The following is a 23,623-nucleotide window of genomic DNA, read 5'->3' on the forward strand; positions in this document are numbered from 1 at the left end:
TGAGGGGATCTTAACTGGAAATGAAACATTTTTGGAAATAGGAAAAAGCTATTAGACCTAGCAAACTTGTCTCTTTCTAATAGGTCACCTGCACCTACCTGCCTTCTCCCTGTGTAAATGTACCATAATTGCCTGTTTAACCCAATTACACTGTTCACTTCAATGGTTTTTCCAATATAACTTATTCCACAAATCTATTACCCTGTCTATAAAACTTGTTCCATCGGACTTCTTACTACTACCTGTACTAACTTCCTCATTTTTAAACTTAAGTCACCGGGTGTTTGGACCTTTTCAACAGCAAACAATTTGGCCGCATCAACTTTTATAAGTACTCCTCACATATTAGAAAACATCTCCGATATACTTAGGGAGGTGGTAAAGGTGGGCACCATGTAGAAAAGAAGAAGGAAAAATTAATTGGTTTTGTCAGTGCTGCTATAATCTTGAAACTTCAGTTAAGTTGCCTCACAGTCTCCTCTTCACCAAAGAAGACCAGTCTGGTTTCTTAACCTTTTAACTTAACATAAATTCCAGATATCTGGACTCAAGTGTTATTGCTTTGCCTCTGTACCTGCACACTTCAGTCACTTGTGAAAATACAGCATTTGACAATTAGAATGTTTCATTCTATTCTGTCATGGTTGTGTCTGGGATCAGCTAACACATTCCATCTTCAGCATTGACCCCACTAGACCATCTTATTGAACACATAATAGAACTAGTAATAGCTTATATTGCTATAAGTTAAGTGTGGTTTCTATGGGGATACACAAAATAAACTAAAATTTCTCAATGTTGGAATCAGCAGGGGACTTGCAACCTTTTGAGTCTTTGTGAGACTATTCTTCACACAATATGTATTATAAATTTTGCAATTCCAAAATGGATATTGCATTCGTTGACTGAAAATTTAAGAACTGGATATGTATTCAATATTAATACCTCTGATAAAGCTTTAAAAAGGAATATAACAGAACTATATAAACACTTTAAAGATTGACAGCTTTTATGTAATGGAGTTGAAAAGATCACATTTTATTCCTCCGGTACCTTGCAGCACTTTACAGTAAAGATCAAGCAAATAGCTTTGATTTAGTGTGCTATTAAACACTTTTTGTGTGGAATAAAATAGAGTGAGAGAGATTGCGTGGTAAATTGAAAATGCATTGCAATTTCAACAGCAGTCACACTACATGTGGCCAATAGCAATGGAAGGACTAGATTAAGGAAAAAAAATCACAACGAAAATCATCTTTCGGTATCATACCCTATTATTCTTTATAATGGTTCTTAAACAGTTATTTAACTCAAACTGATTCCTTTCCATTTACACCTAAACCACTGACCCTGGTCGTCCCAGAGACCTGTGCCTCTTTAATAGTGTTGGTACAATAATTGGTAGGATTGTAACTTTGCCACAGAAATCTCAAAGGTTACAGATCCTATGAATTTGTAACCTACAAGTTTATTTTCCATCTTCCTGTCTCTTCTACATTCCCTCAGCATCCTTTTTACAATTCATTGTCTCTTGTGTCTTATTTTTAATTCCCCAAAGTCTTCTGTGAGTTTCTCATCGTTTTGTCTCCTAATCTATTATTATCGTCATGTCTCTCATCTTCCCCTTCCTCCATGGTGCTTTCAGGTTTCTGATTCCAGACTTCACAGAAGGTAAATATCTAGTCCCAAGTGGTATGCTGTTCCTGCTCCCTATCATCTGTGGCATAAATGCAGTGTGGAAAACTTTTATCTGCTGTCAGTGATTCACAGCGGCTGCCTTTTTACAAATCTTTTCTAGTCTGACTGTGGAGATGAAAATTATTCTGTTAGTGTAGCACATCCATTTTTTAAATTATAATCTTTCTTATACCTGTTCTAGGATTATGTTTTAAAAATTCTTATGAAATTGCAATCCTGCTGTTATTTGTTAGTTGATATAAATGTCAACAGGAAACTGTTCCCAAAAGGTATTTACATAGAACAAAAGGGGCCAGAGGAACTGAATTCTAACTGTCCTCAGCTATTTATAGAATGACAGCCAGTTTTTGCAGAAGTCTAGTGTCAACAAGAACAATATCCTGACCAGTTTTTTGAAAAAAAGACTTGCATTAAATAGTGTCTTATTACAACTCTCAGAAACATCTCAAAGCAATTCAATAAGGCGGGTAAATAGAGTTGAGGTACAGATCAGCCATGAGCTAATTGAATGGTGAAACAGACTTGAGGGGCTGAATGACCTACTTCTGTTGCGATGTTCCTAATTACAGTGACATTGAAGGTCTAGCGACTGTTTTTAATATAGGCAAGTGTGTCAACCATTTTGCGCACAGCAAGATCCTACAAGCAGCAATGAGAAGAACCTTTTTTTTTGAGGTATTGTTTTAGAAAGAAATGTTGGCCAGGGCACCAGCAGAACTTCTTGTTGTTCACCCAGGAAGTGCGCTGAGATTTATACATCACCCTGAAATTGTAAAATGATCAGACGGGACTATGATTTAATGTCTCATCTAAAAGACAGTACTTCTGACAATATAAAAGTTTGTCAGTACTGCAAGTCCTGGAGTGGGGCTTGAGAATGCTATCAACTAAGCCAAGCCGACAAATAATATCAATTACAGAAATGGATGCATCAAGTGCCATTATTCCAGATCTTTATATAAATGCTCTTATAGAATTAAGCTCCTAGATTTTCTGATGATCAGTTGTGTCAAAGGAGTCCTTTTTTTGCTAATCTATATAGCAAAGAGTTATAATCATGCATTGTTTGAAAAAGATTTTATCCAGCATACAATATATGCGCATAATCCTTCTGTATTGTTAAATGTACACAATCTCCATCTACAACTAGTTAGAACCTGAAATAGAACAGAGTGAGGTAGAAATTCGTTCTGGCCCGTTTTGGGACGCACGACCAATGGTGCTCAGACAGCAGCATGGGAGAGCTGAAGTAAGAGATGTGGAGGTATCACCCTATTAGGTACCAACGACATAGGTAGGACTAAGAAAGAGGTTCTGCTGAGAGAGTTTGAGCAGCTAGGGACTAAATTAAAAAGCAGAACCACAAAGGTAATAATCTCTGGATTATTAACTGAGCCACGAGCAAATTGGCATTGGGTCAATAGGATCAGGGAGATGAATGCATGGCTCAAAGATTGGTGTGGGAAAAGTGGGTTTCGATTCATGGGGCACTGGCACCTGTACTGGGGAAAGAGAAAGCTGTTCCATTGGGACAGACTACACCTGAACCATGTTGGGACCAGAGTTCTAGCGAATCGAATAACTAGGGAGGTAGATAGGGCTTTAAACTAAATAAGGGAGGGGGGAGGGTCCCGGTGGAGAGAAATCTAGAATGCTAAAAAGAAAAGACAAGGAAACAGTACAGGAAAGTGATTGGGGTAAGGATAACCAGATTGTGTCAGGAAGGGACAGAATGTACAAACAAAGGAGTGCACTAACAAATAGGGTCCGGGTAAGAAAAAATGGTAATAAGACAAATAGGGCCATAGTACAAAAAATGTTAAGATGTCTAAAAATGTTAAAAAGACAAATCTAAAGGCATTATATCTGAATGCACGAAGCATTCATAATAAGGTAGACGAATTAACAGCGCAAATAGATGTAAACGGATACGATATAATTGCAATTACGGAGACATGGCTGCAGGGTGACCAAGGCTTGGGCCCCAGCTATTCACAATATATATCAATGATTTGGATGAGGGAACCAAATGTAATATTTCCAAGTTTGCTGACGACATGAAACTAGGTGGAATTGTGAGTTGTTAGGAGGATGCAAAGAGGCTTCAAGGTGATTTAGACATGTTGAGTGAGTGGGCAAATACATGGCAGATGCAGTGTAACGTGGATAAATGTTATCCACTTCGGTAGAAAAAACAGAAAGGCAGAGAATTATTTAAATGGTGATTGTTGCATCCGTGTATAGTAAGACACAGACTGCGGAGAACGGTACAACAGGTGTTTACTCAACGTGGCTCACACTGCAACTGGTCTGTACAGATTACTACTCAGTGCTATATACAGGTGTGGTCACTGCCGGTACTGCAGTATACATGAGCTGTAAAACATAGTTCCCCCCCTTAAAGGTATATACATTACAATTCCTCCCCTTTTAGATTAACAGTACCATAACACTCATTTAACAACTAAATATCAAACTAATTACAATTAACACTTTTAACATGCAACATTAGCTGAAAATAGTCTATTTATATATTCAGTCTTTGGGGAGGCTTCCTGATCCTTTCTGGATAGCACCTTTCCCGAGTGTCTTGCTCTTGGTGCGGAGGCGATTCTGGCCCCCTGTCGTCGGTTGGTTCATCAGCTTCCGATGCTACTGTTTCTGGGGTAGATGCGACCTGTACGTCGGGTTCATCACCAGGTACGTATGGGCGAGGCATGGGGTTGACTTGTTCCTGTGACTCTAGGATCTGGTCAGCATGGCGTCTCACGATGCTCTCCCCAACGTCCACTGTGTACATTAGTGGGCCCTGCCGTGTGCATATCGTTCCTGGCTGCCATTTTTCTGTTCGGTAGTCGCGGGCCAAGACTGGTTGCCCTACATTGAAGCTCCTTGTTGGCTTCTCATGGATGTGCTGGAATTGCTTACTCTCAACATCTCTTCGTACGTTTGGTCTGAGCAAATCCAGGCGAGATCTTAACCTTCGGTTATAGAACATCATGGCTGGGGCCTGGTTGGTGACTGCATGTGTCGCATTCCGGTAGGCGAACAGGAAATTGTCCACCTTGTGCTGCAGCGGAATGTTGTCATTGTACATAGCCTTTATTGCCTTCTTAAAGGTTTGTACGAACCTCTCAGCCAATCCATTTGTGGCTGGATGATACGGGGCGGATGTGTAATGCCTTACCCCATTCTTTTTCAAGAACCTCCGGAACTCTTCGGACACAAACTGTGGTCCGTCGTCAGAGCAAATCTGTTCTGGCAAGCCATTCCTGGCAAAAATGGTCCGTAGGACTGCAATAGTTTTCTCCGTGGTGGTGGAGGACATTTTGATGACCTCAGGCCATTTCGAGTGCGCATCCACGGCTATTAAAAACATTGAGTCCATGAATGGACCAGCAAAATCAATATGCACCCGTTGCCATGGAGATGAGGGCCACTCCTATGGGTGTAGAGGGGCCTGTGGTGGTGCATTTTGGACTTTCTGGCATCCTGGGCAGCTCTTGGTCAGGTCCTTGATTTGTTTATCGATTCCCGGCCACCACACATAAGCCCTGGCTAGGCTTTTCATTTTTACCCCTCCCAGGTGACCCTCATGAAGCTCATTGAGCACTCTATCCCTTAACTTGGGTGGAATTACCACTCGGGATCCACACATCAAGGTCCCCCGGCACACTGACAGCTGTTCTCTCCTTGTCGAGAATGCTGGCAACAGTGAGTCACCATGTGCTGGCCATCCCTTCACCGTCAAATCATATACCAGAGACAGTGTCGGGTCATTTCGGGTTTCCTTTTCAATACAAGCGTTAGTTACCGGTAGGTATTGAACTATAGTCGAATGGAATATTTCGACAGGATCCACTGCTGGTGTTTCCTCCACAGTAGGCAGTGGCAGGCGTGATAGCCCATCAGCATTTCCATGCTGTTTCGTGCCCTTATATTCAATCTCATAGTGGTGCGCCCCTAGAAAAAGTGACCATCTTTGTAGTCGTTGCGCAGTCATCACCGGAACGCCCTTCTTCAGATTAAAAATGGAGACAAAAGGCTGGTGATCAGTCAGCAAGGTGAATTTCTGCCCGTGCAGATAGTGATTGAACTTTTTCACTCCCCACACTAGGCTGAGGGCCTCTCTGTCAATCTGGGCGTAGTTACGCTCGGCTGAGGTTAGTGATCGTGATGCAAAGGCTATTGGCCTCTCTGAGCTGTCCGAGAATTTGTGCGACAGCACCGCTCCAATGCCGTAGGGTGACGCATCACATGCCAACCGAATTGGTAATGCCGGGTTGTAATGGGCCAATACCTCTTTCGATGTGATTAGTGTTTTGCTCTTCTGGAAAGCTCGTCTACATTCGTCAGTCCACTTCCATGGCACCCCAGTTTGCAGTATGGTGTTCAGTGGATGTAGTATTGTCGACAAATTTGGCAAGAACTTATGGTAGTAGTTTACCAGCCCGAGGAACGACCTCAGTTGTGACACATTTTCCGGTGCTGGAGCCTTGACTACTGCCTCAATCTTCTCTGGGGACTTATGTAACCCCTCTTTATCGATAACGTGGCCACAATACGAGATCTGCTTTCTAAAAAACTCGCATTTGGGGCGGTTAGCTCGGAGCCCATATTCCTGCAATCTAGTGAGCACCTGCTCCAGGTTGGCAAGGTGATCACTGTCATTTTTGCCCGTGACCAGGATGTCGTTCAAATAACACTGGGTCCCTGGGATCCCTTGCAGGACTTGTTCCATTGCCCTCTGCCAAATAGCCGGAGCTGATGCTACCCCGAATACCAGCCGGTTGTATTGGTAGAGACCTTTATGGGTGTTGATTGTGAGGTATTTTTTTGATGCTTCTTCTACCTCAATCTTAGTGAAGCGTTTCCCTCCAGATAGCAAGGCGAATATATCTTCAATCCGCGGAAGTGGATATTGTACGGTGTGAAGGATCGGGTTCACTGTTACCTTAAAGTCCCCACAGATGCGAACCTTCCTTGGTTCCCCAGGCGTGCTGCTCAACGACTTTTTCATCACAGGCACGATGGGTGTAGCCCACTCGCTCCAGTCTACCTTGGACAGTACACCTGAACATTCCAGACTCTCCAGCTCTGCTTCGACGGCTGGGCGGATCGCATAAGGTACCGGTCTGGCCTTAAAAAATTTTGGGCTTGCGTTTTCTTCAATTTTAATCGTCGCTGTCATGCCTTTTAGTGTTCCGAGTCCTTGCTGGAACACTTCTTTCGCATCAGTTAGGATCTTTGACAGTCGCCCAGGTGTGACGTCATCATCCTTTTTGTCAGCCACAGTCAGTGCCTGTATGAAATGCCAATCCAGTTGTATTTTCCGGATCCATTCACATCCCAGTAATGGTGGTCCTCCATCTTACAATACTTACAGGTCTAGTTTTGGTGTTTCCTTACCATTATGTATAACGGTCACCCTTATTTTTCCTTTGGGGTAGACTTTTTGCCCCGTGTACGTCTTCAGAATAATTTTTGTGTCTCTCAAGGGTATGTGTGAGAATAGCCGCTCGTAGTCCCGTCGGTTTATGACTGTTAGGGCTGATCCTGTGTCCAATTCCATCTTTACCTGGACTCCTGCTATCTTGAGAGTGACCCAAATGGTTCGGTGATCCTCCGTTGTGATCACATTATTTAGTTTCAGACAACTCAGTTCCCTGCTTTCGGAGTCGTTATCACTCTTTTGTTCGTCTGAACTATTCTCCGTCATCTTATGTACCTTCTTGTACTTTCCTTTGGTAGGTTTCTTATTGATGGTTTTCTTTCCCGACCTGCAGACTCGTGCTATGTGTCCTACTTTTCCACACTGTCTGCACACTTTGTCTTTGAACCAGCAATCATTCTGGTCGTGTGTTCTGCCGCAGCGATAGCACTTCCCTGTTCCATATGACATTTCGTTTGTGCCATATTCTTGCGGTCTCTGTTGTATCTCTGCAGTGCCCCGTGCTGCTGCTTCATATGATACCGCAATGCTGAAAGCCTTTTCCAGCGTAAGGTCCTTTTCAGATAAAAGTCGTTTCTGGGTTCCTTCACTTTGAAGCCCACACACAAACTTGTCCCTTAAGGTATCTGCCAGTCCCGCTCCAAACTGGCAGTGTTTCGATAGTTTGTGCAGTTCTGTTAAATAATCAGCATTGCTTTCATCCTTATGCTGGTTCCGTTTGTGAAACTTGAATCTTTCTGCTATCAGCAGCGGTGTGGGGTTTAAATGTTCCTGTAGTATCGTTACTATGTCTTCAAAACTCTTTTCCATTGGTTTCGTTGGGGTTACTAGATTTCGTAATAACCCATACGTCTTTGCACCCATTAAATTTAACAATACCGATGCTTTCTTGTCATCGGACACCTCATTTGCCTTGCAGTACACCTCTATTCGTTCGACATATGTAGTCCAATCTTCGACTTCATTGTCAAATGCGGTGATACTGCCACTCTTCAGCATTTTGGGTGTGGTTTAAAATGGCGTCTCCCAATGGCTTAAAATGGCATCTCCCGCGCTTTCCTTCCTCCCCCGCTGCTACCAACACCGCTCCTGGCGGTTCTCATGGCAATGGCGGTGCCCTGTAGGTTTCGCGCGCTTCTCCTAACGCCACTCTCGGCGGTCCTCGTGGCAATGGCGGCGCCTCGCGGGTTTCTGCGCGTCTCTCTCTCCCTCTCTCCGATGCTGCTCGGCCCCTGAACACCGGCTGCGCCCTGTGCGCTCTGCCCTCTCTCTCCCCCGTCGACGCTGCTCGGCCCTTTGCTGTGCCGCTCGGTCGGGCTCTAGCCCGCCGCTGTCCGGGAAGGGTCTGCGCACTACCTGTTGCCAGCCTGTTTCGCTGGACCACCTCGACTGGAAAGCCAAGCCTGGCTCTCGACAGCCTCCCCCGCAATTCTCGAGTCTCTGCTGGATGACTGGGCGGTTGCCCGTGGTCGACGCCCGAGTCTCTGGCCTGGTCCTCCAATCCACTAATCTCCAGGAACGAATCCCTGGGAGGTGATGCAGAGTTGCAGGTAGGTTCGAACCTGCCTCATCGCCAATGTTGCGTCTGTGTATAATAAGACACAGACTGTGGAGAACGGTACAACAGGTGTTTACTCAACGTGGCTCACACTGCAACTGGTCTGTACAGATTACTACTCAGTGCTATATACAGGTGTGGTCACTGCTTGTACTGCAGTATACATGAGCTGTAAAACATAGTTCCCCCCCTTAAAGGTATATACATTACAGTGATAGATTGAGAAATGTTGATATACAAAGGGACCTGGGTGTCCTTGTACACCAGTCACTGAAAGCAAACATGCAGGTGCAGCAAGCAGTTGGGAAGGCGGATGGTACGTTGGCTTTCATTGCAAGAGGATTTGAGTACAGGAGCAAGGATGTCTTACTACAGTTATACAGGGCCTTGGTGAGACCACACCTAGAGTACTGTGTGCAGTTTTGGTCTCCTTACCTAAGAAAGGATATACTTGCCATAGAGGGAGTGCAGCGAAGGTTCACCAGACTGATTTCTGGGATGGCAGGACTGTCTTATGAGGAGAGATTGGGTCGACTAGGCCTGTATTCACTAGTGTTTAGAAGAATGAGAGGGGATCTCATTGAAACGTATAAAAGTCTGACAGGGCTGGACAGACTGGATGCAGGGAGGATGTTTCCTCTGGCTGGGGGGTTGAGAACGCGGGGTCACAGTCTCAGGATACTGGGTAGGACATTTAGGACTGAGATGAGGAGAAATTTCTTCACTCAGAGGGTGGTGAACCTATGGAATTCTCTGCCACAGAAGGCTGTGGAGGCCAAGTCACTGAATATATTTAAGAAGGAGATAGATTGATTTCTGGACAGAAAAGGCATCAAGGGGTACGGGGAGAGAGGGGGAATATGGTATTGAGATAGAGGATCAGCCATGATCATATTGAATGGCGGAGCAGGCTCGAAGGGCCGAATGGCCTACTCCTGCTCCTATTTTTCTATTAAAGTGGAGGAAAGTGTTTAGGATTGTGCATGCAATTGCTGTTAAGGCAGGTGGGTAGCCATACTGTAAGATCCTGCATTAGTGTCCCCCTTAACCAGAGTGAATTATGAAGAGGAAGTTGTACAACTGTTATGTTTAGAGGGTGAAGTGTGTGCTGGTGCCCAGGCTGGGCAAGGATCAAAGGGAAGGATATCTCGTTTGTTACATTGCCTTCCCTGGTTAGAGAATTGAACTTTTTCTGGCACTGACCTTTAGTCCTGAGAGTGAGACTCATTGTCAGTGTCACCTCTATCCGCATGGCACAAGTGACATTTTTACCACCACCTATCTCACCCCCTTTACTGTTTCTAAATTGTCACATTGCTTGACCAGAAATTTCCTCCAACTAAATATTTGGAAGACTGAAGCCATTGTCTTCAGTCCCCACCATAAACCCTGTTCCCTAGTCACCGACTCCATCCCTCTCCCTGGCAACTGTCCGAGGCTGAATCAGACCGTTCGCAATCTTGGTGTCGTATCTGATCCCGAGACGAGCTTCCGACCACATATTAGCGCCTTCACTATCGCCACCTCCGTAACATCTCCCGACTCTGCCCCGCCTCAGCTCATCTGCTGCTGAAACCCTCATCCATGCATTTGTTGCCTCTAGATTTGACTATTCCAATGTACTCCTGGCTGGCCTCCCATCTTCTACCCTCCCTAAACTTGAGGTCATCTAAAACCCTGCTGCCAGTGTCCTAACTCGCACCAAGTCCCGTTGACCCATCACCCCTGCGTTCGGAGACCTACATTGGTTCCCGGTTAAGCAACACCTCGATTTTAAAATTCTCATCTTTGTTTTCAAATGCCTCCATGGCCTTGCCCTTCCCTATCTCTGAAACTTCATCCAGCCCTACAACCCTCTGAGATATCTGCACTCCTTCAATTCTGTCCTCTTGTGCATCACTGATTTTAATCGCTCCACCATTGGTGCCTTCAGCTTCCAAGCCCCTAAGCTCTGGAATACCCTCCCTAAACCTCTCCGCCTCTCTACCTCTCTTTCCTCCTTTAAGACGCTCCATAAAACCTACCTCTCTGCCCCAATATCTCCTATGTGGCTTGGTGTCAAATTTTGTTTTGATAACGTTCCTGTGAAGCACCTTGGGATGTTTTACTACTTTAAAGGCACTATATAAATACAGGTTGTTGGTTGGACATGCAATAATCTGTGTCTCCTCAGCTCAATTTCCTCCAGGAGGATTTGCAGGTCCATTTCTGATAAATTGTGTCATTTTCTTCTCTACCTCTGTACCATGCTCTGGTCCCTTGTATGGCTGTCTGTGTCAGCTGCTCCTATGTTAGACATTCTTGAAAAGTGGCACAGAAACATTCATGATGCACATAGATAAGCTAGCGGAAAATCAACTGAGTGAGCCAATCATTGTTCCTTACATACCTGCTGCTGCAAACTTCAGCCAGAACTGGCTTTTTAAAGGCTGCACTCTAATTTCCATGCACCCCAGCAGATTACTTCCATTTTACATGGGCTTTTCGCCAAGCTCGACTCCAATGGACAGGCAAATGAGCTGACCCAGGAAATTCTTGTGCCAATACCATCCACTAGAATCATAGTAGAATGAAAGGTTATCGTCGTGAAGAAGGACTTGAAGAACATTTCAGAGAAAGTTAAAAGGGGGCTGGGAAATATGCAAAGATTTAGGAGAGTAAATAGTGAAAAACTGTTTCCACTAATTAGAAAATTGCTAACAAGGAATTATCATTAGCAGAATGATGAGGGAATTAGAAGAAACTATTTCATACAGAGGGTTAATAACCATAGAATTCTTTACCACAGATGGCGATTGTGGAGGCGACTATAACATCATACAAAAGGGAATTGGATAAATATTTGAAAAGGAAGAATATGAAACAATGCAGGGAAATGGCCGGAAAATTGGATTGAAGCAGACCACGCTAATTAGAGAGCTGGCACCAACACAGATACAATAGGCCAAATGGCTTCCATTTGTGCTGTAATTTCTATGATCCGAATCAGTGCGTATTTCAATTGTTTCATAGGTAGCTGGAAAGTGAGCCAGGCCCCAGTTAATGAAACAGCCCTGATACTCGCTTGCATTTATTTGCATTGCTTCACTCGTCTTTTTATTGCAGCTCTGACGGCTTTCTCCTGCCTGTAATCATTTTTTCCTCTCACTGTTGCTCTTTAATCATAACTTACATGATTAAGTTTGTTTCAGAACTCTCTATAACTTTCTAACAGGGAGTTGTTCGTACATCCCAAACACCTGCTTGTTTTAGTCTATAAGAAGTCTGGTTATGACAGTGCCAGAACTTTCCATGGCAACAAGCAACCAAAAGCCAATCACTGATGAATCTTGATGGTCATTGTCTGTGCTCCCCACTGTACTAGTTGCAGTAATGTATAAAACAGTAAGACAGAGGTGCTGTTTTACATGGATAATATTACAGGAACGGAATACCATAAATAAGAGCAAACTGCCCATAAAGGTAAAAGAAACACCAAGACTATAAAATAACAAGGTTGATTTCAGTATTAAAGCTTAAGTAGGAGGCGATCCTATGATTTAATTATCAGTGTACAGATAGAAAGCCAGTTTAGAAACACAAGATCAAAAACAACAACCAATTTTAAACTTGCTTCCTCCTTGCATAGTGTGCTGTCCTATTTGAATGAGTTTAAATAGTAAACCAGATTTCCAGCTCAGCTATGTACTCATTAAAGTGATTGACTCCACATGCAGCTTTCTCCTTCACTGCAGCAGTCAATTAATTACCATGGTAATCCAATTAAAAATAATTAGGTACATCATGCACATTATTTGCTAACAATTGCGAACAAAAATTAAGAGAGCCCCACCACCTCTGTCATACTAAAATTGCCAATAGTGCCAAAACTTTACCTTGCTATAATGAATTATTAGGATCTTGTATAACAAACAATTCATTGAAGAAAAAAGTTTTATCTATGCCTTTTATATATTGTCATGCCTATCTAGATTAATGAGTGGGTAAGTGTAAAATATAAATTTTCTCTCAAGTTAATTTGGGCCCGGTTTGTATACTCTTAATACTCTTCTGTTATACTTCTGTTGCTAAGGCCCTAAGCTCTGGAATTCCCTGCCTAAACCTCTCTACCTCTCTTTCCTCCTTTAAGATGCTCCTTAAAACCTATCCCTTTGACCAAGCTTTTGGTCACCTGCCCTAATTTCTCCTTATATGGCTCGGTGTCAAATTTTGTGTCTTATAATATTCCTGTGCAGCGCCTTGGGACGTTTTACTACATTAAAGGTGCTATATAAATACAGGTTGTTGTAGTAGTAATCATTGAGGCTGTAGAATTCGGGCTGTGGTATGGAGTGGTATTGGTTTTGATTTGTACTGAGTTCAGGAGCAAAATATTATTTCTTTATGTAGCCTGCTAATTAAGGTTCTAGTAGTCACTCACTAGACCAATATTGCCAACTGTGAAAAGAAAGGCCAATTTTGCAAATTCCCACTTTTGTGTCACATTTTCCACTGACCAACAGTGCCATGATTGTTCAGAGAAAAGAATAGTTGAAGGTTTGTTTGATTCTTAACTGAAGAGAGCTTGGTGTTCTTATACAAGAGTGTTTGGTGGGCGAATCTGGTCTTCTGAGCACTAAAAGTAGCACGTCAATTTTCAATAGCAAAATACTGAGGATGCTGGAAATCTGAAATAACAACGGCCCAGAAATTCGGGTCGGAGGCTTCCTGCGGTGCAAGCCTCCGACCTGCACTTACCTAACGCACCGGCCGTTGTGCTGTGGGCCCGCGTGGGATTCCGATCCTGGGCCTCCTTCAACTGCCGGCGCACAGTGCTTGCGTATCCCAGGGGCGCAGTTAGTTCGAAGCGTCCCCTGGGATCACGTGGGCCATAGAGAGCCAATGGTAGCAGGGAAATGCCCATTCATAAAATTGACAGGAAGAGCTGTCAAAACTACGATAAGCCCCAAAACATAACTAAAACTTCAAATAAATTTAAAAAAAACATCACATTTTTAAAATAACTATGAATTACATAAAATAACTATTTTAAACAATAATTTAAATTTTTGAAAAAATTAATTACATTTTCTAATGGGCTAAAAATGAACTTACCTTTCTTTAAAGTATTTAAAAATAATAAACCTGTGGAAAAAATGTTTTAATTTTAATTAATTCACCACTTACCTTGTTAAAAGCAGGCCTTGTGCCTGCTTTTTAAAAGTGTAACTGCTGGAGACTTACCCTCCCAGAGAAACCTGGAAAAAAAACGGAAGTTCCAGGCGTACGCGCTGCCTCTCTGGCACACACGTTCGACCTGTGAACCCCTTTAAGGGAACGGAATTCCGGTTTCCTGCGCATGCGCAGTGCATGCATGAAACCGGCACTTTCGTTGGGCCTACGGGTGAGTACCCAGCGGGTACTCACCCGTGGGGGCCCGAATTTCTGGGCCAATGTTTCAGGTCTGGGACCCTTCTTCAGAACTCTGTTTCTCTCCCTCCACGGATGCTGCCTGGCCTGCTGAGTGTTTCCAGCGTTTTCTGTTGTTATGTCAGTTTTCAGCTTCTTGTCTAATTCTGTCTATAGCGTGCCTTTGAACTGGAAAGTTACCAATGTTGTGAGGGATTGTGGCAGTCGCAAAAAGAATGTCACTTTTAAGGACATCTACCATGTTGCTGATGAAAACAAGAAGCAAGCTGGGATCAGCCATGCTTTATGAGAGGCTCCTGTGTAGGTGTTGCAACAGAAAGGCAAATGTCCATTTATCATGTCTGCACCCTGTCATAATCTAATTCAACAGTTCATCAGAGGCACTACGGGATTCCAGCTTTGTTACCCGTTGGGGTATTATACTCCACTGAATTCTTCAGAAATATTAATGGCTGCTGCTGTGCTGGACATTGAAAGAATATCTCCATTTCTGCAGCATGAGAGCAAGAGCATCTCAAGTTAACCAGAATGCTCCAAGGCAAATTAGTAACCAGGTAGTCGTAGTTGGGGTTGAGATGGAACTGCAGTGACTCATTTATTATAATTCCACAAGACTTGGCAGTTGGGATTCTGCTCATTTAGCAGCCAGGGCCTGACTTTGATTCCTTCCTGTGTACAGAAATTCATTGGGGGGAAAAGTTTGTGTTTGCCAGCAAAGTTGGCGGTGTCACCAGCAACTGGAGTTCACGGCCGCTGAAAATGGCAGCAACGCTAATGGAGCAAAATTGGTCTGGGGGGGGTGGGGCCGGACATGGAGATTGGTGGCACAGTGCTTACCTTCTGAGCAACGCCGCCCTGGAGACATCCGAGACAAAATTCCAGTGTAGGAGCAGCATTGCAGCTTCCCACAGCCTCTGGAATCGAGGATGTGGTGCTCGCAAGGAATTATGGGCAATGAAGAGGTCTGAAAATTAAAGGGGCCATGCACAGTGAAGCAATACAAATTAAAATGTCTTCTAAAAATATTTAACATTATAAAGAAGTCCCAAATGTGAATATTCAGCTCTTAAAGCTGAATTACCTTCCTAACCTCAACAAATGGGAAAACTGCCTCAGCACTAACACAAATGGCTCAGCAAGCCAGGGAAAGGGCACCCAGGGTCTCACACGCAGCACTCCAGCTATGTGCAGGGGGTCAACAATGCAAGAGCAGCCCTCTACCCACAAGGGCCAGGAGACCCTCCAGAAAGAAGGATGTGGGAGTACATCACCGAGGCATCAACAATGTTTACTCCGCCCAGTCTCAGAAGAGCACCCTGACCCCACCAATGAGACATTGTTCCACTTTCCACATCAGCCACCCTTGTAGTCTGTCTGAGTAAGATTGCTAATTCAGTGCCATTTCTTTATGATTTCTTAGTGGCATCTTCAATTAATAACAGTGATTGTTATTCATTAATCGTGTTCAAAAAAAAGTTTTCAATTTATCACATTGTAATCTAGATATTTGCTGCTGAATCTTTGTTCAAAATATGTCGAGATCTTTCTACTGTATATCATCCATGGAAATATAAATTAAATACACCATTATGAATATTAAGTAAAATTTGTATGGAATAATTTTTCTGAAACCCAGTTGTATCCCAGTCAAAATAATGAGTAAGTCAGTTTTACAGTGCAATGATGCAAAACCTTTCCTAGTGCATTATAAACAGGTGGCTGGTTCCTGACAAGAGTAAATATAATGCATCAATATCATAGCAGAATAAATATTGACATAATGGCTCTGGCTGTGATTGCCTATGCAAAGAAAGGAAACATTATTGCTTCACCAGTACAATAATGCAGCGGGCACTGACTTTTCAGTGCCAGAAGTCATTTCTTGGAATCAGTGATTGATTAAGAAGCTGGTTTCTTGATTATATTTAAAATATTCTATGATTTGTTATTCTACTGTTGTATCGTGTTCAAGATGAGTGCCAAAACATCTCTTTGAGACAATGTGGTGGAAATTCCAATTGGATAGGTGGATGAAGGAAAAGATGATGAAGGGATATGGGAACAGGGTGGGTAAATGTGTTAAGAACCATTGGCCCGTGGTGAGGGTAATTGCCAAAAAGGACTATAGCAAAATACTGCAGATGCTGGAAATCCGAAATAACAACAGAAAATGCTGGAAAAACTCAGCAGGTCAGACAACATCCGTGGAGAGAAATTTGAGTTGACGTTTTGGGTCGAAACCCTTCTTCAAAACTGGAAAGAAAAGAAAATAGATCGAAGGCAGGGCTGCGATCGAACAAAAGAAGTAAAAGAGACAATAAAAGGTATTCGAAACCAGACGAGATGGTAATGGGCCAGTGGAGACAAAAGACAGCTGAGATTAGGTGTGAAGTGTACTGGCACCTCATCTTCCGATTAGGCACTTTGCAGCCTTCCGGACTCAATATCGAGTTCAACAATTTCAGATCATAACCTCGGCCCCTATTACTTTTTTACTTATAATTTTTTCCACCCCTTTGTTTTGGGTCTTCCTTCCAAACCCCCCCTTTTTGTTTCTCTCTCCCACCTGGCAGCTGTCTCCTATCCTGCCAGTACACTTCACACCTAATCTCTGCTGTCTTTTGTCTCCACTGGCCCATTACCATCTCGTCTGGTTTGGAATACCTTTTATTGTCTCTTTCACTTCTTTTGTTCGATCGCAGCCCTGCCTTCGATCTATTTTCTTTTCTTTCCAGTTTTGAAGAAGGGTTTCGACCTGAAACGTCAACTCAAATTTCTCTCCACGGATGTTGCCTGACCTGCTGAGTTTTTCCAGCATTTTCTGTTGTTATTGCCAAAAAGGACTGGTTGGGCTAAATGGCTTGTTTCCATGTTGTAACTTCTATGTACTTCTATGCAATAAGATCACTAGCTATTTTCTGGTGAACGCTTAATCTGCAAAAGAATTTTAACTCTTTGGGGTTGAAATCACAAATGTGTGATAAAAGAAACAAATTTGTTTAACATACTAGTCTAAAACTCCCCATTTAAAGTAAATAATGGAGAAAGGAGTTTCATATAAACATGTTAATGTGCTTATTATTAATATTGCAGAGTGGAATTTCAACCCATTTGAATTACAATTTCTTTAAATGTCAGAGAAACAAATTTCAGCTGAATGTGTTGAGCATTCATTTGCTAATGTCCCACAGTGTAATTTCAAACATTGCTGATTCTCTTGTTAAATACAGCAGGCTACTTTTTGGTATGCTAATACTGTCTAACAGCGATATTGAACCAAATCAAATTAATCTGTTCAAGTCTTGATTTTGAATTGTCACAATCTATTTGCATAGCAATTTGACCAGCAAATTATTGTGCTATGAGATGATTGGAGAGGAATGTGATCTTAAATGACAAAGGAAGTTATGTGAGAATGTGATCTTGTACATTAACCTTATTTTCAATTACAGCAAATGTAAATGGATGTGCAGATAGAAATTTAAAAATTAGAATTCAAATCAATCACAAATAATCTGATGAACTCCATTGTAATTATTTTCATACATAGTGAAACATAATTACTGTACTTACTATGTTGTGTGTTCTGAATGTATCATTGCATCGAGGGTGCACTATTAATCAATGAACTGCAAGCTGCATTGAACAGAGTAATGCTATATTAACCTATTTGCTTCTTGTATCCTGGTTTATTTAATATTTTTTACCATCAATAGTCTTGCTATGATTTAAAGGACTTCTTGCCATCCCATGGATTTAATTATGATGAAAGTTTCAAATGATCTTGGCTTGTTACTTCACCAATGGCATCAACTCAGTGAAATCAAAGATGACAGTTTAGAATTATGAACTGATTCAACCATTAGAGTAAAAAATGTTTTTGGAGAGTTTAATCTTCATACAGAAACGTTTATTTAAAGCTCAATACTTTCAAATACTCCACTTGTTTTTGTTCACTTTATTTCTAAATGGAAACGTGACAAACTTTAACAACAAGCCTATGGAGTCTAAAACACAGTTAATTGTTCTTATCGTAAAGCAGTTTTAATCTGTAAGGCACGAGCGTATGGTAGCTTACAGTGTTTTGAAATGAATAGTCATTCTAAAGCAGATATGAGACTGAAGAACTAGCTCAGAACAAACATGCATTTTATTGAAGCTTATTTGTATTTTTTCCCGTGGTGTGGAGATGCCGGAGTTGGACTGGGGTGGACAAATGTAAGAAGTCACACGACACCAGGTTATAGCTTGTGATTTCAAATAAAGCTGTTGGACTATAACCTGGTGTCGTGTGACTTCTTACATTTGTATTTTTTCCAATAGTGATATGTGCAAAATTCAATTTCCTGCAACAGTTTTGTGAATTTATGATGATGTATTATTTTGAAAGTGTTATGATGTCATTGGTACACTGGAGGCATACAGTATCAGTAGGAGTGTTTCTATGAATTGAGCAGTCAGGTCACACTTGTACAAAATGCTTTATTACAGTTGCACTAATTGACAGCTCTTAAGATTCAAAATTACATGAAAAATACATTCTTAATTTGAATGTGCTTAAGGGAATATTCATATCAGGTCTATGATTTTAAGGAAACATCATGGTCAATTTCCAATATAATGTCAGTATCCTAATTGCTTTACCTTATTGCCCTGACAATGAAGCTGATTACCACTTAGTGCACTAAACTGACCCTGGATAACCTTGCTTCACAGAATGCTGCCACTGCAGTCTCTCCAGACATGATAAACAGAACATACTGGGATGATTGACATTTTTCTTTTCTAAGACCTAATCCCAAAATGTTCATACTTTGCTACCCTTCAAGGTTGAATCCAGCATCACCAGGACATGCAAAAGTGAGAAAGATTATACGTTCCAAAGCAGAGAAGTTAATTTCTCTAATATTTTTATGTGGTGAAAATGGACATCTGAGTGGGAAAGAAGTAATCTTACAGGAATCAGTACCTACGTCTAGGGAACTGTTCAAAAGTTGTTGACATACTTTGCTTTTTAACAAATTACAATATTGATATTTGAAAATTGAATGTTCCTGTCCCCTACTGATTAGATTTGGATAGCTCTGTATGTTTGGGAAGATAACTACAGACATTGTATGATTTGTTCCTCTGCTGTTAAGAATTGGACTATTCTTTAAAGGATAAAGATTTTTAATTGAGTGACTATTGAACATTTATTTTAAATATTCATTATATAGTGCCCCTTTAAATTGTTCCTTGCTGCTAAAAAAAATCAAACAAGTAGAAATATTTTCCACAATCCACGTTCTCAGCAAAGAGCCAGCGTCTCAGACAATCCAAAGCTAGGTGGGAAAATAAACTGTGAGGAGGATGTAAAGAGGCTGCAAAGGGATATAGACTGGTTAAGTGATCGGGCAAGAAAGTGGCAGATGGAGTTTAATGTGGGGAAGTGTGAAATTATCCACTTTTGTAGGAAGAATGGAAAAGCAGAATAATTTTTAAAAGGTGAGAGACTAGTAAATGTTGGAATTCAGAGGGATTTGGGTGTCCTTTTACACGAATCTCAGAAAGTTAACATGTAAGTACAGCAATCAATTAGGGAGGCAAATGGCATATTAGCCTTCATTGCAAGGGGGTTGCAGTATAAGAGTAAGGAAGTCTTGCTGCAATTATATAGGGCTTTGGTGAGACCACACCTGGAGTAATGTGCACAGTTTTGGTCTCCTTACTTAAGGAAGGATATACTTGCCTTAGAGGGGGTGCAACACAGGTTCACTAGATTGATTCGTGGGTTGAGAGGGCTGTCCTGTGAGGAGAATGAGCCTACATTCTCTGGAGTTTAGAAGAATGAGAGGAGATCTCATTGAAACGTACAAAATTCTTAGAGGGCTTCACAGAGTAGATGCTGAGAGGCTCTTTCCCCTGGCTGGAGAGTCTAGAACGTGAGGTCATAGTCTCAGAATAAGGCCATTTAGGACTGAGATGAGGAGACATTTTCTTTACTCAGAGGATAGTGAATCTTTGGAATTCTCTACCCCAGAGGACTGTGGATGCTCAGTCATTGAGTATATTCAAGACTGAGATTGATAGATTTTTGGGCACTAAGAGAATCAAGAGATATGGGGATGGGGCAGGAAAGTGGAGTTGATGTAAAAGTTCAGCCATGATCTTATTGAATGGCGGAGCAGGCTCAAGGGGCCGTATGGCTTACTCCTGCTCCTATTTCTTATGTTCTTTAGTCTCAGGAAGTATGGTTAAGAGAATTGAGGCTACATTATATTCCCTTACTTACACTGGGAGGATGATACTGTGGAATTTAACCCTATAATTCGCACCCTGTAGTAGATCTAGATACAGGGTCTGAATGTTAATATTGACTAAAGTGAGAACAGTAGCTTAGTGGTTATAGTACTGGATTAGCAACCATTTGAGGTCATGGCAACTTGTGAAAGTGAATTCAATAAATCTGGTAATTTGTGGGCTAGCATGTTGTTTAAAAACCCAACTGGTTCGTGAATGTCCTTCAGGGAAGGAGACCTGCTACCCCTACCTTGTCGGGCTCACATGTGATTCCTGCCTCACATTATGTGGTACAGTCTTAATTGGGGCAAATTGAGATGGTCAATAATGCCTGCCAGTGTTGCCCACATTTCAAGAACAAATAAAAAATGCTATTAATTGTATTTTTTTTAACTACGTTAATAACATTTTTGAAGTATTTTGTCTGTTTTATAAAATTCAACACAAACGTCAGTCTTGGCTTGGCTTAGTGATTGCACTCTCGCCTCAGGGTCAGAAGGCTGTTGGTTCAAGCCCCACTCCAGAGCCTTGAGCAGAATCTAGGCGGATACAGGGAGTGCTGCACTGATGAAGGTGCCATCTTTTGGATCACATGTTAAACTGAGGTCCTATCTGTCCTCACAAGTAAACAACAACAACTGGCACTTGGCACCTTCAGCATAGCAAGAGCGCCCAAGGCGAGTTATCAGACAAAATTTGACACCGAACCACATAAGGACTATTAGGACAGGTGAAAAGCTTGGTCAAAGAGGTAGGTTTTAAGGAGTGTTTTAAAGGAGGAGAGAGAGAGAAAAATAGAGGGGCAGAAAGGCTTAGGGAAGGAATTGCAGAGCTTAGGGCCTTGGTAGCTGAAGGCACGGCCGCCAGAGATGGAGCAAATAAAAATGGGGATGCGCAAGAGATCAGAATTAGAGGAGCACAGAACACAGAGATCTCGGAGGGTTGTAGGGCTGGAGGAGGTTACAGAGATAGGGAGGGGTGAGGTCATACAGGGATTTGAAAACAACAATAAGGATTTTAAAAATGAGGTAAAAGATTCCATGACTATATTCATAGAAGAGCAGGAGAGTTCTCCCAGTGCCCTTGCCAACATTTATCCTTCAATAAACATTACTTAAATAGATAGTGCACAACTCTTTGCTCTTTATAACACCAATTTTTAGTGGTAAGGGAGCTCTATCCTAACATTGGAACCATTCTAAGTTCCAGGACTTCCAATGGAACCATCAAGACACTATTAACATGGGGTTTCTCACTGGACTACAGTTATGCTGCCACCAGTGTAAACTCTAAGCAGTATAAAATGGCTTCTTGGAAGGAATCTGTCACGGCTTACCTTTCGTGCACTTAGGCAACAGGTCAGGACCTGACTTACGAGTTATGTTGCCATTTTCATATTGATGCACACCCAAAACGACTTTACTTCCATACGGAAGTGCACAGTAATGGTGCAATTACTCAGTAGTTCCCAATTTGATCACAATAACTGATTAACACCATTTGAGGTGCCCAACTTAAAAAAGACAAAATTCAGGGTTCCAAAAAATGCAATAAATAAAATATGTAAAGCTCTAATCACAGAGAAAACAAATAATAACATATTAAAAACAATACTATACATATTGCCTTTTTAGGTATAAATGCATAGGTTTTTTTGCAAGCACAAATTGATAGGGGTGGAAATTGGTTTAGGCCCGTTTTCAGGCCTGAAATAGATGATATGCTTGGAACGCATGCCAGAAGCCAGAGGCCCAAAGCTTGTCTTAAATTGGGCCTCGAACCTCATCAGCATATTTTTGGTGAGCTGTGGGTGCCAATTGGGCGTCCAGAGGCAGCTTGCTGGTTTGAAATGGCTAATTTGGGCTGGCTTGCTTCGCTGACAATGGCCCTCAGGTAAGCCCTGGGAGGGGAAGGAGAATGGGAGGGGGGTTAGCCAGACCGACAGCAACCTGCAGTAATGAGGTGGAGCAGGGATGAGCATTCCTGAATCCCATCCGTTCCCCACCAGCTCCACAAAAAGATGTGTTTAAAAGAAAATACTTAACGTTTTTGTGGTGGCCTCCAGCAGTCCCTTTAAGGTTAGTCTGCTGAAGAGCTGGAAACCCAAGCGGCCCATGATCAGTCCTAAAAATTTTCCGGGAGAGGTTTTGAAATCGGTGTTTCATTAACATATGCGAAGGACCCAATGTCTATTTTAGGCGGCAGCGAGGGAAGCCTGAATATGACCCGATTGGGCCGTATTTTCCGATCGGAGGCTTCCTACGTGCGGAAGCCTGCGATCTGGAAAAAATCTACGCCCTTACCTGAGGGCTCCCGGGACGCACACAATTCCGCTCCTGGGCCTCTCGAACTCCAAGTGTGCAGGGCCCACGTATCCCAGAGACGCATGCAGTTCGCAAGCGTCCCTGGGATCACGTGGGCCATGGGGAGCCAATCAAAGAAGGGAATCTCCCTTCATACACTTGACAGATAGACCCGTCAAATATATGAATGGAGATCACCCCAAAAACATAGTAAAACATTAAATAATATTTTTAAATTACATTTTTTAAATGAGTTGAAATTACAATAAATTAAATATATTAAACAAAAATTTAATTTTTTGAAAAAATAATTAGTTTTTTACAGGGCTAAAAATAAACTTACCTTTTTTAAAAGTATTTTCAAATGATACATCAGTGAAAATTTTTTTAAAAACTTTTTTCAACTCTTATCCTGGTAAAAACAGGCCTTACGCCTTACGCTTTTACCAGGTGTAAGAATTGTAAGGGTTTTCAGCGGGCGGAGGTTCTGCAGAAAGCGGAACTCTCCCCCCGCAGAGGCCCTTCTCCAGGGCAGGCGGAGGATCTACAGATCGGAAATGCCGGTTTTCAGCGCATGCACTTGGCATGCCTGAAACCGGCATTTCCGATGTCCCTATGGGTGGGTACACAGCGCGAATATCTGGGCCCTTATGACGTTGGACATATTTCAGGTGCCCTTATCGTGTGAGAGACTTGGGGAAATTGGTGCTTCTTGCCTCTGTTCTGCACCCGAAAAATGGACACAGTGGAATGCAATTGCTACCCCATATTTACTAGCTAGGAAAATGGTTAAATTCATGGAAATGGTTTATACAAAAAATAAAAATTAAATCAAAAAAGATCACACTAACTGAATGATGGTGCCAGATGACTTGTTATGAATTTCAATGAGTCTTTTATTGGAGGATCCTGTTTATATAC

At 42.1% G+C, this 23,623-nt stretch overlaps 1 protein-coding gene across 2 annotated transcripts in view; it reads left to right on the forward strand.

Annotated features, from left to right (window-relative positions):
- cdh13 (cadherin 13, H-cadherin (heart)) overlaps window positions 1-23,623 on the forward strand; it is a 1,232,244-nt gene that overhangs the window by 1,178,080 nt on the left and 30,541 nt on the right. The window lies entirely within an intron of this gene.

Source organism: Somniosus microcephalus, chromosome 6 (genome assembly GCF_052327205.1).
Source record: "Somniosus microcephalus isolate GS21.2 chromosome 6, FLI_Smic_1.0, whole genome shotgun sequence".
NCBI classification, from domain to species: domain Eukaryota; kingdom Metazoa; phylum Chordata; class Chondrichthyes; order Squaliformes; family Somniosidae; genus Somniosus; species Somniosus microcephalus.